General features: G+C 45.4%; 1 long non-coding RNA gene across 2 annotated transcripts in view; it reads right to left on the bottom strand.

Annotated features, from left to right (window-relative positions):
* Positions 1-2,761: 2,761 nt before the first annotated feature.
* The window catches only part of LOC141196866 (uncharacterized), a 10,515-nt gene continuing 871 nt past the window's right edge, over positions 2,762-12,405 (bottom strand). Inside the window, exons 1-3 of one of the 2 annotated variants that reach the window (XR_012269256.1) lie at positions 7,130-7,238; positions 3,472-3,656; positions 2,762-3,180 (exon numbers count right to left, since the gene is read on the bottom strand). This is a non-coding gene — a long non-coding RNA (uncharacterized lncRNA). Of the gene's footprint in view, positions 3,181-3,471; positions 3,657-7,129; positions 7,239-12,405 lie in introns of those variants that run through there. The other variant, XR_012269257.1, reaches the window with a different exon arrangement.

The following is a 12,405-nucleotide window of genomic DNA, read 5'->3' as shown; positions in this document are numbered from 1 at the left end:
ACCAATCAGCACCGTAGTGTTTAACTTTTGCGGCAAGATCCGTGATTGGTTGTGGGCCAAGACCGCGACCAATCACCGATTTGTGCGGCACTTTTAAATAGCGTCCGCGACCAATTGGATGTCAGCGCCGCTCCCCGTTCCTCCCTTCACACCCTAGCCGCATGGATGTCAGCGGCGCTGCCTGTGCGGATACTTCCGCTCCGAGAACCCGGGACATGAGCGGGCGCTCGGAGCAGAAGTATCCCGACCCGCAGCGCCGCTCCCCGGTCCTCCCTTCACACCCTAGCCGCTGATGTCCCCACAGTATCCGCATGGTGTTACAAAGGTCCGGACATTTGTGTTAAAAATCGCTGATTGGTCGCTGGCGCTGCCCGCGACCAATGACCGATTTGGGCGCCAAATTTAAATATCGGCCGCGACCAATCACCGATCTTGGCTCCACATTTAAACACCGCTGTGCTGATTGGTCGCGGCTGATATTTAAATTTGGCGCCCAAATCGGTGATTGGTCGCGGGCAGCGCCCGCGACCAATCAGCGATTTTTAACACAAATGTCCGGACCTTTGTAAGACCATGCGGATACTGTGGGGACATCAGCGGCTAGGGTGTGAAGGGAGGACCGGGGAGCGGCGCTGCGAGTCCAGATACTTCTGCTGCGAGCGCCCGCTCATGTCCCGGGTTTTCGGAGCGGAAGTATCCGCACAGGCAGCGCCGCTGACATCCATGCGGTTAGGGTGTGAAGGGAGGACCGGGGAGCGGCGCTGACATCCATGCGGCTAGGGTGTGAAGGGAGGACCGAGGAGTGGCGCTGACATCCAATTGGTCACGGACGCTATTTAAAAGTGCCGCACAAATCGGTGATTGGTCGCTGTCTTGGCCCGCGACCAATGACTGATCTTGGCGCCAAAGTTAAACACTATTGTGCTGATTGGTCGCGGACGCTGACCGCGACCAATCACCGATTTGGGCGCCAAATTGAAATATCGGCCGCGACCAATCACCGATTTTGGCGCCAAATTTAAATATCGGCCGCGACCAATCACCACAGCGGTGTTTAAATGTGGAGCCAAGATCGGTGATTGGTCGCGGGCAGCGTCGGCGACCAATCAGCACAGCGGTGTTTAAGTTTTGCGCTAAGATCAGTGATTGGTCGGGTCCGAAGACCGCGATCAATCATCGAATCGTCTTGGTGAGGACCGGGGAGCGGCGCTGCCTGTGCGGCTACTTCCGCTGCGAGAACCCGGGACATAGCGGGCGCTCACAGCAGAAGTATCCCGACCCGCAGCGCCGCTCCCCGGTCCTCCCTTCCGCATGGAGGTCAGCGACGCCGGCGGTCCTTCCGCTGCTACCGGCTGCATCTCCATCCCGCAGATGGGTCCGTCGGTCGGGTTCCTTCTGCTGTTGCCGGCCGGGAGATGAGCGCCTTGCGCCGGTCATCTCCCGGCTGCATCGCCGCTCAGCTCCGTCCCGCAGATGAGCCGCTAACGGCCGCCATCTTTTTTTTAGAAATCCCCCGGCGCTGATTGGCCGCTGCCGGACCAATGAGCGACGCGGGATTTCCTGGACAGACAGACACACAGACAGACAGACAGACGGGATAAGACGATTATATATATAGACTAGATTAGTTCCAATTAATGCTTTTGGTCTGTAGGTAGATCCGTACCATTCGTAACCGAGCAATAACATCATGCACGCTCCTTAACATGACATCTTCCCCTTGGATGAGCCACTTCTCCACGGCCCCCCGAGCCTCGGAGGTGGAGATGGTCTGGATGAGCTCTACGCGTTCCCCCTCGGTGCTGTACATGGCTTTGATGTCCAGGTTAGGAAGGAACTCCAGCTTTGCGATGCCTTCAAAGCCCTTCTTTAGATGTGGTTGGACCCGCAGAGGGTCTTTAGTCTCAGAGAGAATTTCTAGCATTTCATCGTTGGACAGGAAGAAAAAGCTAAAGCGAAAATGCACAATATGATAAAGATGTCATTAAAGTATTGGGTCAGGCGCCATTTGTATTAGTGTCTATGTGAGAAAATAGAAAAGCAAAGCTTTAAAGTAAAGATTCAGTCCCCATACACATTGGATTAAAATAGTTTAAACCTGACGATTGCAGCAGGACCGGCCTACCCACTGATGTGTATGGGGGTCTCCTGACTCTCCCCCGATAGAGGATGTCAGGGCCAGAAGGATCGGGCAGATGGGATTTCAATACCCGGTCTTTTGGTTCTCAGGGGAGATAACCCGCTGCCGGAGGTGTCCAGTACCGACTTTCTCCTCTCTCCCCATTAAATCAGCAGAATAGGTGGGAGTCAGGAGAAATAGCCAAATAACCATTCAGACCACGGGTATCTCATATGTCATGCGTATGGTTAGCTTAAAGGGGCTATCCAGCTTTGGGAACTTTTTTTTATTTAACTGAAATGTGTATTCCCATCTCCAGGATTCTACCCCAATATGTAGTATGCGTAATAATAATAATATTAGCAAATACCTCCAATTAGAAGTTTAGTATAGTTCTTCTGATTTGTTTTGTCGCTTACCCCATGTGCAGGGCATTGCAGTAGCTTAGGTTACGACCACTAGCAAATAACTGTCACTATATGAGTGGTCGTAACCATGGATACCGAAGCTACTGCAATGCCTTGCACATGGGGAAAGCGACATAGTGAATCAGAAGAACTATACTACACTTCTAATTGGAGGTATTTGCTAATATTATTATTATTACTACGCCTACTACATATTGGGATAGGATCTTGGAGATGGGAATACCCATTTAATTGCGAGTATTTGCGACAATTCAGTTTCATTAAAAATGTTGCACCGTTAGGCTTTTTGTTTCCTGCACATTCAGCTTTGATGTGATCTGTGGTCATAAATCGGCTAAGAGGAGCTGAAAAAAGACAGATTAAAAATAAGTCCAATAGCCAGCGCAACACAGAGCCAATAGAAGGCAAACAGTGCAAAATTATTAATGAAATCCAATTACAAAAATGATTTCAATGCGTTTAAATAAGAAAAAAAAATATTTAAGGAATATATACAATCATTGCAACAAGTGAAAGGACTATACGGTGGGAAAAAAGCCTCTTCTTCTCCAGCCCTTTCATGATTTTATCCAGAAGCACATTGCTGTCCTGAAGTTTCTCCAGAAGTCCGGTCAGAGAAGTGGCGCTTAAAACCTAAAACAAAGTAGATAGCCCATAAGTAAGATTCCATTATATAGTTATAGAGACTGAAAAAAGGTCACATTCATTGACTATTGTGCCAATAGTTTATATTAAAAGAAAAATTAGAACCTATTTGGATAGAAAATAGAAGATGCGGGAGGCTGGAGTCCAGGCAGTGCGGAGCCCCATAACCCGGGATCCTTGTGATGGAAGCATCAGGACACGGACTCTTGGAAAACATCAATCCTGGATGCAAGATGACCGTGCTTTCTTGTATCAGTCCACCATGAAGCATCCATTTACCTTCGGGTCTTTAACGCAATGTTTCATGATCTCTCTCCAGTTTCTGTCCACAGTCTGGAATAAGCGTCCTTCTTCAGGCATTTGCTGCATGATGTCCTCAGAAGAGAAGATTAAAGCCACTGGGTCGGCACCTTCAGCCATTCATCAATGGTTTCCTGGATCCTTATCAGTCGTTCCTCCCATTGCTTAAAGGAGGAGAGCAAAAAGTTAATTACACATAAAATGAAAAGGATAGAAAAAAAATGCTATCATTTTAGAAGATAAATTATCAATGGATATGATTTCTGAATTGTTGGACATTTGTAGGGAAAGTTTGGCGAGACTCCTTGATACCATCCCCTTTACATGTAAGCTGGAGCCGCATGTAACTTTAGCCTCGGAGATCCTAATGAAACCTTAGCTTCTGCTAATAAGCAAGTGAAGATTTTAAGCTGAGTGACAACATTTACTGTGGGTGGGAACTCCTTAATCCCTTCAGGACCGGATAATTTTTTGTTTTGCATTTTTTCCTTCCCTTCTTCAAAAAGCCATACATTTTTTAATTTTTCCATTGATATAGCTGCAAGAGGCTATGTAATGTGCTGTAGCTTAACCCCTTCCCAACATATGACATACTGTTAAGCCATATGCCATGTTCCTGCAGATGTGCAAAATTTGGACCTGGGCCCCCACCAGCATGTTGGTCAGATGTATGGGCCCTTGTAGCATTCTAGATCCGATAATGATGCGCGTGTTCGTCCCTGCCTTGGATGTTTCCCATTGTAGCCCCATCCTATAATAATGTCTCTCATTCTAGGCCCCTTCCTGGTATAATGTTCCCCATCCTGCGCTCCTTCCTGTTATAATATCCCCGATCCTGGGCCTCTTCCTGTTATAATATCCACCTTCTGTGTATAATACCCCCCATCCTGAGCCCCTTTCAGCAATAACGTCCCAATCCTGGGCTCCTTCCTGGTATAATGTCCTTGGTCCTGGGCCTCTTACTGTAATAATGTCCCCCATCCTGGCCCCTTCCTGTAACAATGTCCCCAATCCTGGTACAATGTCCCCCATCCTATAACAATGTCCTCCATCCTGGTATCCTGTCCCCCATCCTAGGCCCCATTCTGGTATAATGACCTCCATCCTTGTGCCCTTCCTGGTGTAATGTCCTTCATCCTGGCCCATGTCATGGTATAATGACCCCCATTCTGGTATAATGCTCCCTATCCTGGGCCCTTTCCTTGTATAATGTTCCCCATCCTGGGCCCCTTCTTTATATAATGCTCCCCATCCTGGGCCCCTTCCTTGTCTAATTCTCCCCACCCTGAGCCCCTTCCTTGTCTAATGCTCCCCATCCTTGGCCCTTTCCTGGTATAATGTTCTGTCGTTCTTTTCTAATACATTAAATAAACAAAAATAAATGATTCTTCTTACCTTCCTCCGCTCCCACGACATGCGGCGTCTTCTTCTGTAGCTGATTTCAGTGTGCCGGCAAGGGCAGCGCATGACGTCACTTCCATGCGTCGCTCGTGACTGGCACGCCGACATCAGCTACCGGCCTTTGATTGGCTGGCGGCATGCATTGCAGCTCAGGGACCCGGCATGTCCCTGCGCAGCAATATACTTCAGCCGAATGTGCGTCCTCAGACTGTGGAAGTGCCATAAATATATGAGATGGGAATACCACTCTGCCACTGTGCGTTCCTTTATGCACTTTACCCTCCTTTTTGGCACTCTTTGTGGTAAGAGACTACCTTAAAAAATGTTTTATGTGACATGTATCTGATTATTTGTGGGCAGGAGCATTATTTAGATGGATACCTGCTGCATATGGCAAGTGTAAATCCAATGACTATGGAATACTTCTGGATTACTTTTTGATATATTATTACACTCATTGGATTGTCTTGATATACTAACCTTATGCTATATTATCTATATTGCTCATGTCCCACTGTGACCATATGCGTGACATATCTTGTAACATATCTTGCTACATTGGTAATCTAATTAGTGTCTTTATACTATCCGTATTATGTCATTTCTCTTTTTACTATGTACGTTTTTTAACTTGATGGAATAAAAATTTATATTTTTTACGCCAATTAACTCTTTCTTCTCCTATGTACCCATGTGTTTCATGAGTTGGCTCAGTTTGGCAAATCTGGGATATATTTCCCCCCGGATATGCCAACTTTACCCCTATAGGGTCTATTTAGTTGTATCACTCTGAGTCTATGTCTGATCCAGAGATACAATAATGAACATGAATCCTTATATATCACGGATCTTGCAGCCGCCTTTACCTGCTTGGACATAAGTGTTACATAGTTACATAGTTTAAAAGGCCGAAAAAAGACAAGCGTCCATCCAGTTCAGCCTATTTCTTGTGCACTGCAGCTATTCCGCAGCGTTGATCCAGGGGAAGGCAAAAAAAAACCATGCGGTATAGGCCAATTTACATCATTGAGGAAAAATTCACTTCCCGACTCCAATCTGGCAGTCAGATTAAATCCCTGGATTAATTAACTATCACTAAGCATAAGATGTAATTTTATTGTTCTCAAGAAAGGCGTCCAGTCCTCTCTTGAACTCATTAAGTGAGTTGGACATCACCACTTCCTCTCCCAGAGAATTCCAGAGTCTCACGGCTCTGACCGTAAAGAATCCCCTTCTATGCTGGTGCAGGAACCTCCTTTCCTCCAGACGCATAGTGTGCCCCCTCGTCTTTGTCACCATCCTTGGTATAAACAGGTCATGGGAGAGATCTCTGTACAGCCCCCTGATGTATTTATACATGTTTATGAGGTCTCCCCTAAGCCTTCTCTTTTCCAACGTAAATAGGCCTAATTTGGACAACCTCTCTGGGTATTCTAGTCCCTCCATTCCCTTTATTACCTTAGTCGCCCTCCTTTGTACCCTCTCTAGCTCCAATATGTCTTTCCTGAGTACCGGAGCCCAGAACTGTGCACAATATTCTAAGTGCGGCCTTACCAGCGCTTTATACAGAGGAAGAACAATGTTCTCATCATATGCCCCTATTCCTCTTCTGATGCATGCCATGACTCTATTTGCCTTCGCAGCTGCTGCCTGACACTGGGCACTCCAATTTAATTTGCTGTTAACCAAGACGCCCAGGTCCTTCTCCATGTCAGATTTCCCCAACGGTTTCCCATTTAATATGTATGGGTGACTGCTGTTTTTCTTTCCCATGTGCATGACCTTACATTTATCGGCATTGAACCCCATTTGCCATTTTTTGGCCCAACTCCCCAATTTATCTAAATCCTCCTGTAGCTGTGCCCTATCCTCATCTGTATTAACTACGTTACAAAGTTTAGTATCATCTGCAAATATTGCTATTTTACTATGCAACCCTTCCACTAGATCATTAATAAGTATATTAAATAATATAGGGCCCAAGACAGACCCTTGAGGCACCCCGCTAGTCGAGACGCAGTTATAAAAGGAATCCAATTTGTCCGCATTAATCAACTGCAGGGCATCTTGATTGGCAAATAGATTGATCACGTTGGGGTACCAAGTGTTCAGCAACTTTTCTTCTGTCTTGGCACAAGCCAAGGATCCGCTGTTCCTCAGGGATTCACATTCTACAGGACCCCTGGACCCGACAAAGAATAAAGCACTTTATCATATTAAACCTGACAGGGCACACCTGTGAGGTGAAGACCATTTCCGGTGACTACCTCTAGAAGCTCATCAAGAGAATGCCAAGAGTGTGCAAAGCAGTCATCAAAGCAAAAGGTGGCTACTTTGAAGAACCTAGGATATAAGACATATTTTCAGTTGTTTCACACATTTTTGTTAAGTATATAATTCCACATGTGTTAATTCATAGTTTTGATGCCTTCAGTGTGAATGTACAATTTTCATAGTCATGAAAATACAGAAAAATCTTTAAATGAGAAGGTGTGTCCAAACTTTTGGTCTGTACTGTATATATCCACCCATATACAGTATACATATACACACATATACAGTATACATATATACACACCCATATACAGTATACATATATATACACACATATACAGTATACATATATATACACACATATACAGTATACATATATACACACCCATATACAGTATACATATATATACACACCCATATACAGTATACATATATACACACATATACAGTATACATATATATACACACTTATACAGTATACATATATACACACCCATATACAGTATACATATATATACACACATATACAGTATACATATATACACACATATACAGTATACATATATACACACATATACAGTATGCATATATACACCCATATACAGTATACATATATACACACATATACCAGTATACATATATATACACCCATATACAGTATACATATATATACACACTTATACAGTATATATATATATATATACACACCCATATACTGTATATATATATATATATATACACACCCATATACTGTATATATATATATATATATACACACCCATATACAGTATACATATATACACACATATACAGTATACATATATACACACATATACAGTATACATATATACACATATATACACACATATACACACACATACCAGTATACATATATATATACACACGCCCATATACAGTATACAGTGCTGGCCAAAAGTATTGGCACCCCTGCAATTCTGTCAGATAATGCTCAATTTCTTCCTGAAAATGATTGCAATCATAAATTCTTTGGTATTATTCTCTTCATTTAATTTGTCTTCAATGAAAAAAACACAAAAAGAATTGTCCTAAAGCCAGATTGGATATAATTCCACACCAAACCTAAAAAAGGGGGTGGACAAAAGTATTGGCACCCTTTGAAAAATCATGTGATGCTTCTCTAATTCGTGTAATTAACAGCACATGTAACTTACCTGTGGCACCTAACAGGTGTTGGCAATAGCTAAATCACACTTGCAGCCAGTTAACATGGATTAAAGTTGACTCAATCTCTGTCCTGTGTCCTTGTGTATACCACATTGAGCATGGAGAAAAGAAAGAAGACCAAAGAACTGTCTGAGGACTTGAGAAACCAAATTGTGAGGAAGCATGAGCAATCTCAAGGCTACAAGTCCATCTCCAAAGACCTGAATGTTCCTGTGTCTTCCGTGCGCAGTGTCATCAAGAAGTGTAAAGCCCATGGCACTGTGGCTAACCTCCCTAGATGTGGACGGAAAAAAAAATTGACAAGAGATTTCAACGCAAGATTGTGCGGATGGTGGATAAAGAACCTCGACTAACATCCAAACAAGTTCAAGCTGCCCTGCAGTCCGAGGGTACAGCAGTGTCAACCCATACTATCCGTTGGCGTCTGAATGAAAAGGGACTGTATGGTAGGATACCCAGGAAGACCCCACTTCTTACCCCGAGACATAAAAAAGCCAGGCTGGAGTTTGCCAAAACTTACCTGAGAAAGCCTAAAACGTTTTGGAAGAATGTTCTCTGGTCAGATGAGACAAAAGTAGAGCTTTTTGGGAAAAAGCATCAACATAGAGTGTACAGGAAAAAAAAAGAGGCATTCAAAGAAAAGAACACGGTCCCTACAGTCAAACATGGCGGAGGTTCCCTGATGTTTTGGGGTTGCTTTGCTGCCTCTGGCACTGGACTGCTTGACAGTGTGCATGGCATTATGAAGTCTGAAGACTACCAACAAATTTTGCAGCATAATGTAGGGCCCAGTGTGAGAAAGCTCTCTCCCTCAGAGGTCATGGGTCTTCCAGCAGGACAATGACCCAAAACACACTTCCAAAAGCACTATAAAATGGTTTTAGAGAAAGCACTGGAGACTTCTAAGGTGGCCAGCAATGAGTCCAGACCTGAATCCCATAGAACACCTGTGGAGAGATCGCAAAATGGCAGTTTGGAGAAGGCTCCCTTCAAATATCAGGGACCTGGAGCAGTTTGAAGTGACCGCGGGCAAGGCCGCGCATTGGTATCTATGATCTGGCCCAGCAAGATCCCCACACACAGACTCTATCTTGACAACCGTATCTTTACTCGCATACATTTTTAACACAGCAAAGAAAAAAAAACAATAAATGACAACCGTAAATATGCACAGTAATAACGTGTACTGATAAGCTGACCCTCACTGTCCCTACTCACACGTTACCAGTCCTTTACTCCAGAAGGATGTGTCCCCCGTCGCAGGCCTGTCTGTCTTTGCAGGAAGGCGTCCCAGCCGGAGAAAAAACAGGAACAGCAGAATTCGCGGAAACAAAGGAAGGGATACTTCGGCCTCTCGCCAGAGGTCCCGCTTACAGTCTCTCTGATCCGGATAGAAGCTCTGGTGGGTCCCCTTATGTAGTCCACACTCCAGTAGCAGGGAGTGTAACAGCTGAATCCTTCAGCAGTGCAGGAGCTGGGGAAGGCTCCGAGGATATGGTGTCAGATAGAAGAAATCACGTTGAGAGTCTCTCCTGCGCCACACACGAGGGCCTGCACACCGTCCTGGCTCTTTTCACAGACCACAGCAGACTCTGCGCGCGCTTTTTCCTGCTTCCCACTTTGGTCACGTGACTCTCTAGGGCGGGACACAGGAGGCTCAGTCTTTTTCTCTGTCATCACACCCTGCGCAGGTGCAACCTCTGGCCACAAGGTGGCAACATCATCCTGTGTAATCACTTCTGTAACAGGCTCTATATCAATTATCACAGAACAGCCAGAGACGGCCAGCTCACTACAAGTTTGCCAAAGAAGAATGGTCTACAATTCCAGCAGAGCATTGTAAGAAACTCATTGATGGTTACCGGAAGCGGTTGTTCGCAGTTATTTTGGCTAAAGGTTGTGCAACCAAGTATTAGGCTGAGGGTGCCAATACTTTTGTCCGGCCCATTTTTGGAGTTTTGTGTGAAATGATCAATGATTTTATTTTTGCTTCATTCTCTTTTGTGTTTTTCCTTGCAAGCAAATTAAATGAAGATAATAAGACCAAAGAATTTGTGATTGCAATCATTTTCAGGAAGAAACTGAGTATTATCTGACAGAATTGCAGGGGTGCCAATACTTTTGGCCACCACTGTACATATATATATACACACACATACAGCATACATATATACACCCATATACAGTATACATATACACACATCTACAGTATACATATATATACACCTATATACAGTATACATATATACACACCCATATACAGTATACATATATACACAGTATAGATATACACACACATATACAGTATACATATATATACACACACATACAGTATACATATATACACACCCATATACAGTATACATATACACACCCATATACAGTATACATATATACACACACATACAGTATACATATATACACACATATACAGTATACATATATATATACATACAGTATGCATATACACATATACAGTATACATATATATATATATATACATACATATAGAGTATCTATAATATAACGCTACAAGCGTCCCTCTGTCTGAAGCCTTTATAGTCTGCGCTAGTGCGACACGCCTGCACAGTCTGGCTCCAGACTGAAGAACGCATGGAGCCGTTACAGGTAAGAGGAGTGTATGGTGCTGGAGATCGAGGTATGCGTATACACTGAACACATACCGCGATCTCTGGCGCCATACTTACATACTTACCTGACCGGGATGAGCGCTACCGCGGCGCCTCTGTTCGGTCCAGAGTCCGGGGGAAGAGGGAGGCATTGAAATCGGCACATGCGCATAGCGCTATCCGGCGCCATTTTACTGAAGACACATTTGCAATGTGTCTTCAGCAAAATGGAGCCGGACAGCGTGGTATGAGCACACGCGTACTTCGGCGCCGCACTCCTCCCCCGGCCTCCAGCAGAACGGGAAACAGCGCTGGAGCACAGGGAAGAAAGGTGAGTATAAGTGTTTATTTTCTTGTATGTGTGTGTAGCATGATAGGGATGAGGGGTGCCATACATACCAGGATTGGGGGGTGAGGGGTGCCATACATACCAGGATTGGGGGGTGAGGGGTGCCATACATACCAGGATTGGGGGGTGAGAGGACCATACATACCAGGATTGGCGGGTGAGGGGACTATCCATACCAGGATTGGGGGGTGAGGGGTGCCATGCATACCAGGATTGGGGGGTAAGGGGACCATGCATAACAGGATTGGGGGTGAGGGGACCATGCATAACAGGATTGGGGGTGAGGGGTGCCATGCATAACAGGATTGGGGTGAGGGGTGCCATGCATATCAGGATAGGGATGAGGGGTACCATGCATACCAGGATTGGGGATGTGAGGGGGTACCATAGATACCAGAATAGGGATGAGGGGGTACCATGCATACCAGGATTGGGGGTGAGGGGTACCATGTATACCAGAATTGGGGGGTGAGGGGACCATGCATACCAGGATTGGGGCTGAGGGGTGCCATGTATACCAGAATTGGGGGGGGACCATGCATACCAGGATTGGGGATGAGGGGTGCCATGCATACCAGGATTGGGGAATGAGGGGTGCCATGCATACCAGGATTGGGGAATGAGGGGTGCCATGCATACCAGGATTGGGGGTGAGGGGTGCCATGCATACCAGGATTGGGGAATGAGGGGTGCCAAGTATACCAGGATTGGGGGTGAGGGGTGCCATGCATACCAGGATTGGGGGGTGAGGGATGCCATGTATACCAGAATTGGGGGGTGAGGGGACCATACATACCAGGATTGGGGGGTGAGGGGACCATGCATACCAGAATTAGGGGGTGAGGGGTGCCATGTATACCAGGATTGGGGAATGAGGGATGCCATGTATACCAGAATTGAGGGGTGAGGGGACCATGTATACCAGGATTGGGGGATGAGGGGTGCCATGTATACCAGGATTGGGGGTGAGGGGTGCCATGCATACCAGGATTGGAGAATGAGGGGTGCCATGTATACCAGGATTGGGGGGTGAGGGGACCATGCATACCAGGA

The sequence above is a fragment of the Phyllobates terribilis genome, unplaced genomic scaffold (genome assembly GCF_046119375.1).
Source record: "Phyllobates terribilis strain yellow unplaced genomic scaffold, ASM4611937v1 Scaffold_76__1_contigs__length_6945272, whole genome shotgun sequence".
In the NCBI taxonomy this organism is placed as follows: domain Eukaryota; kingdom Metazoa; phylum Chordata; class Amphibia; order Anura; family Dendrobatidae; genus Phyllobates; species Phyllobates terribilis.
This window is presented reverse-complemented; position numbering and strand designations above follow the sequence as displayed.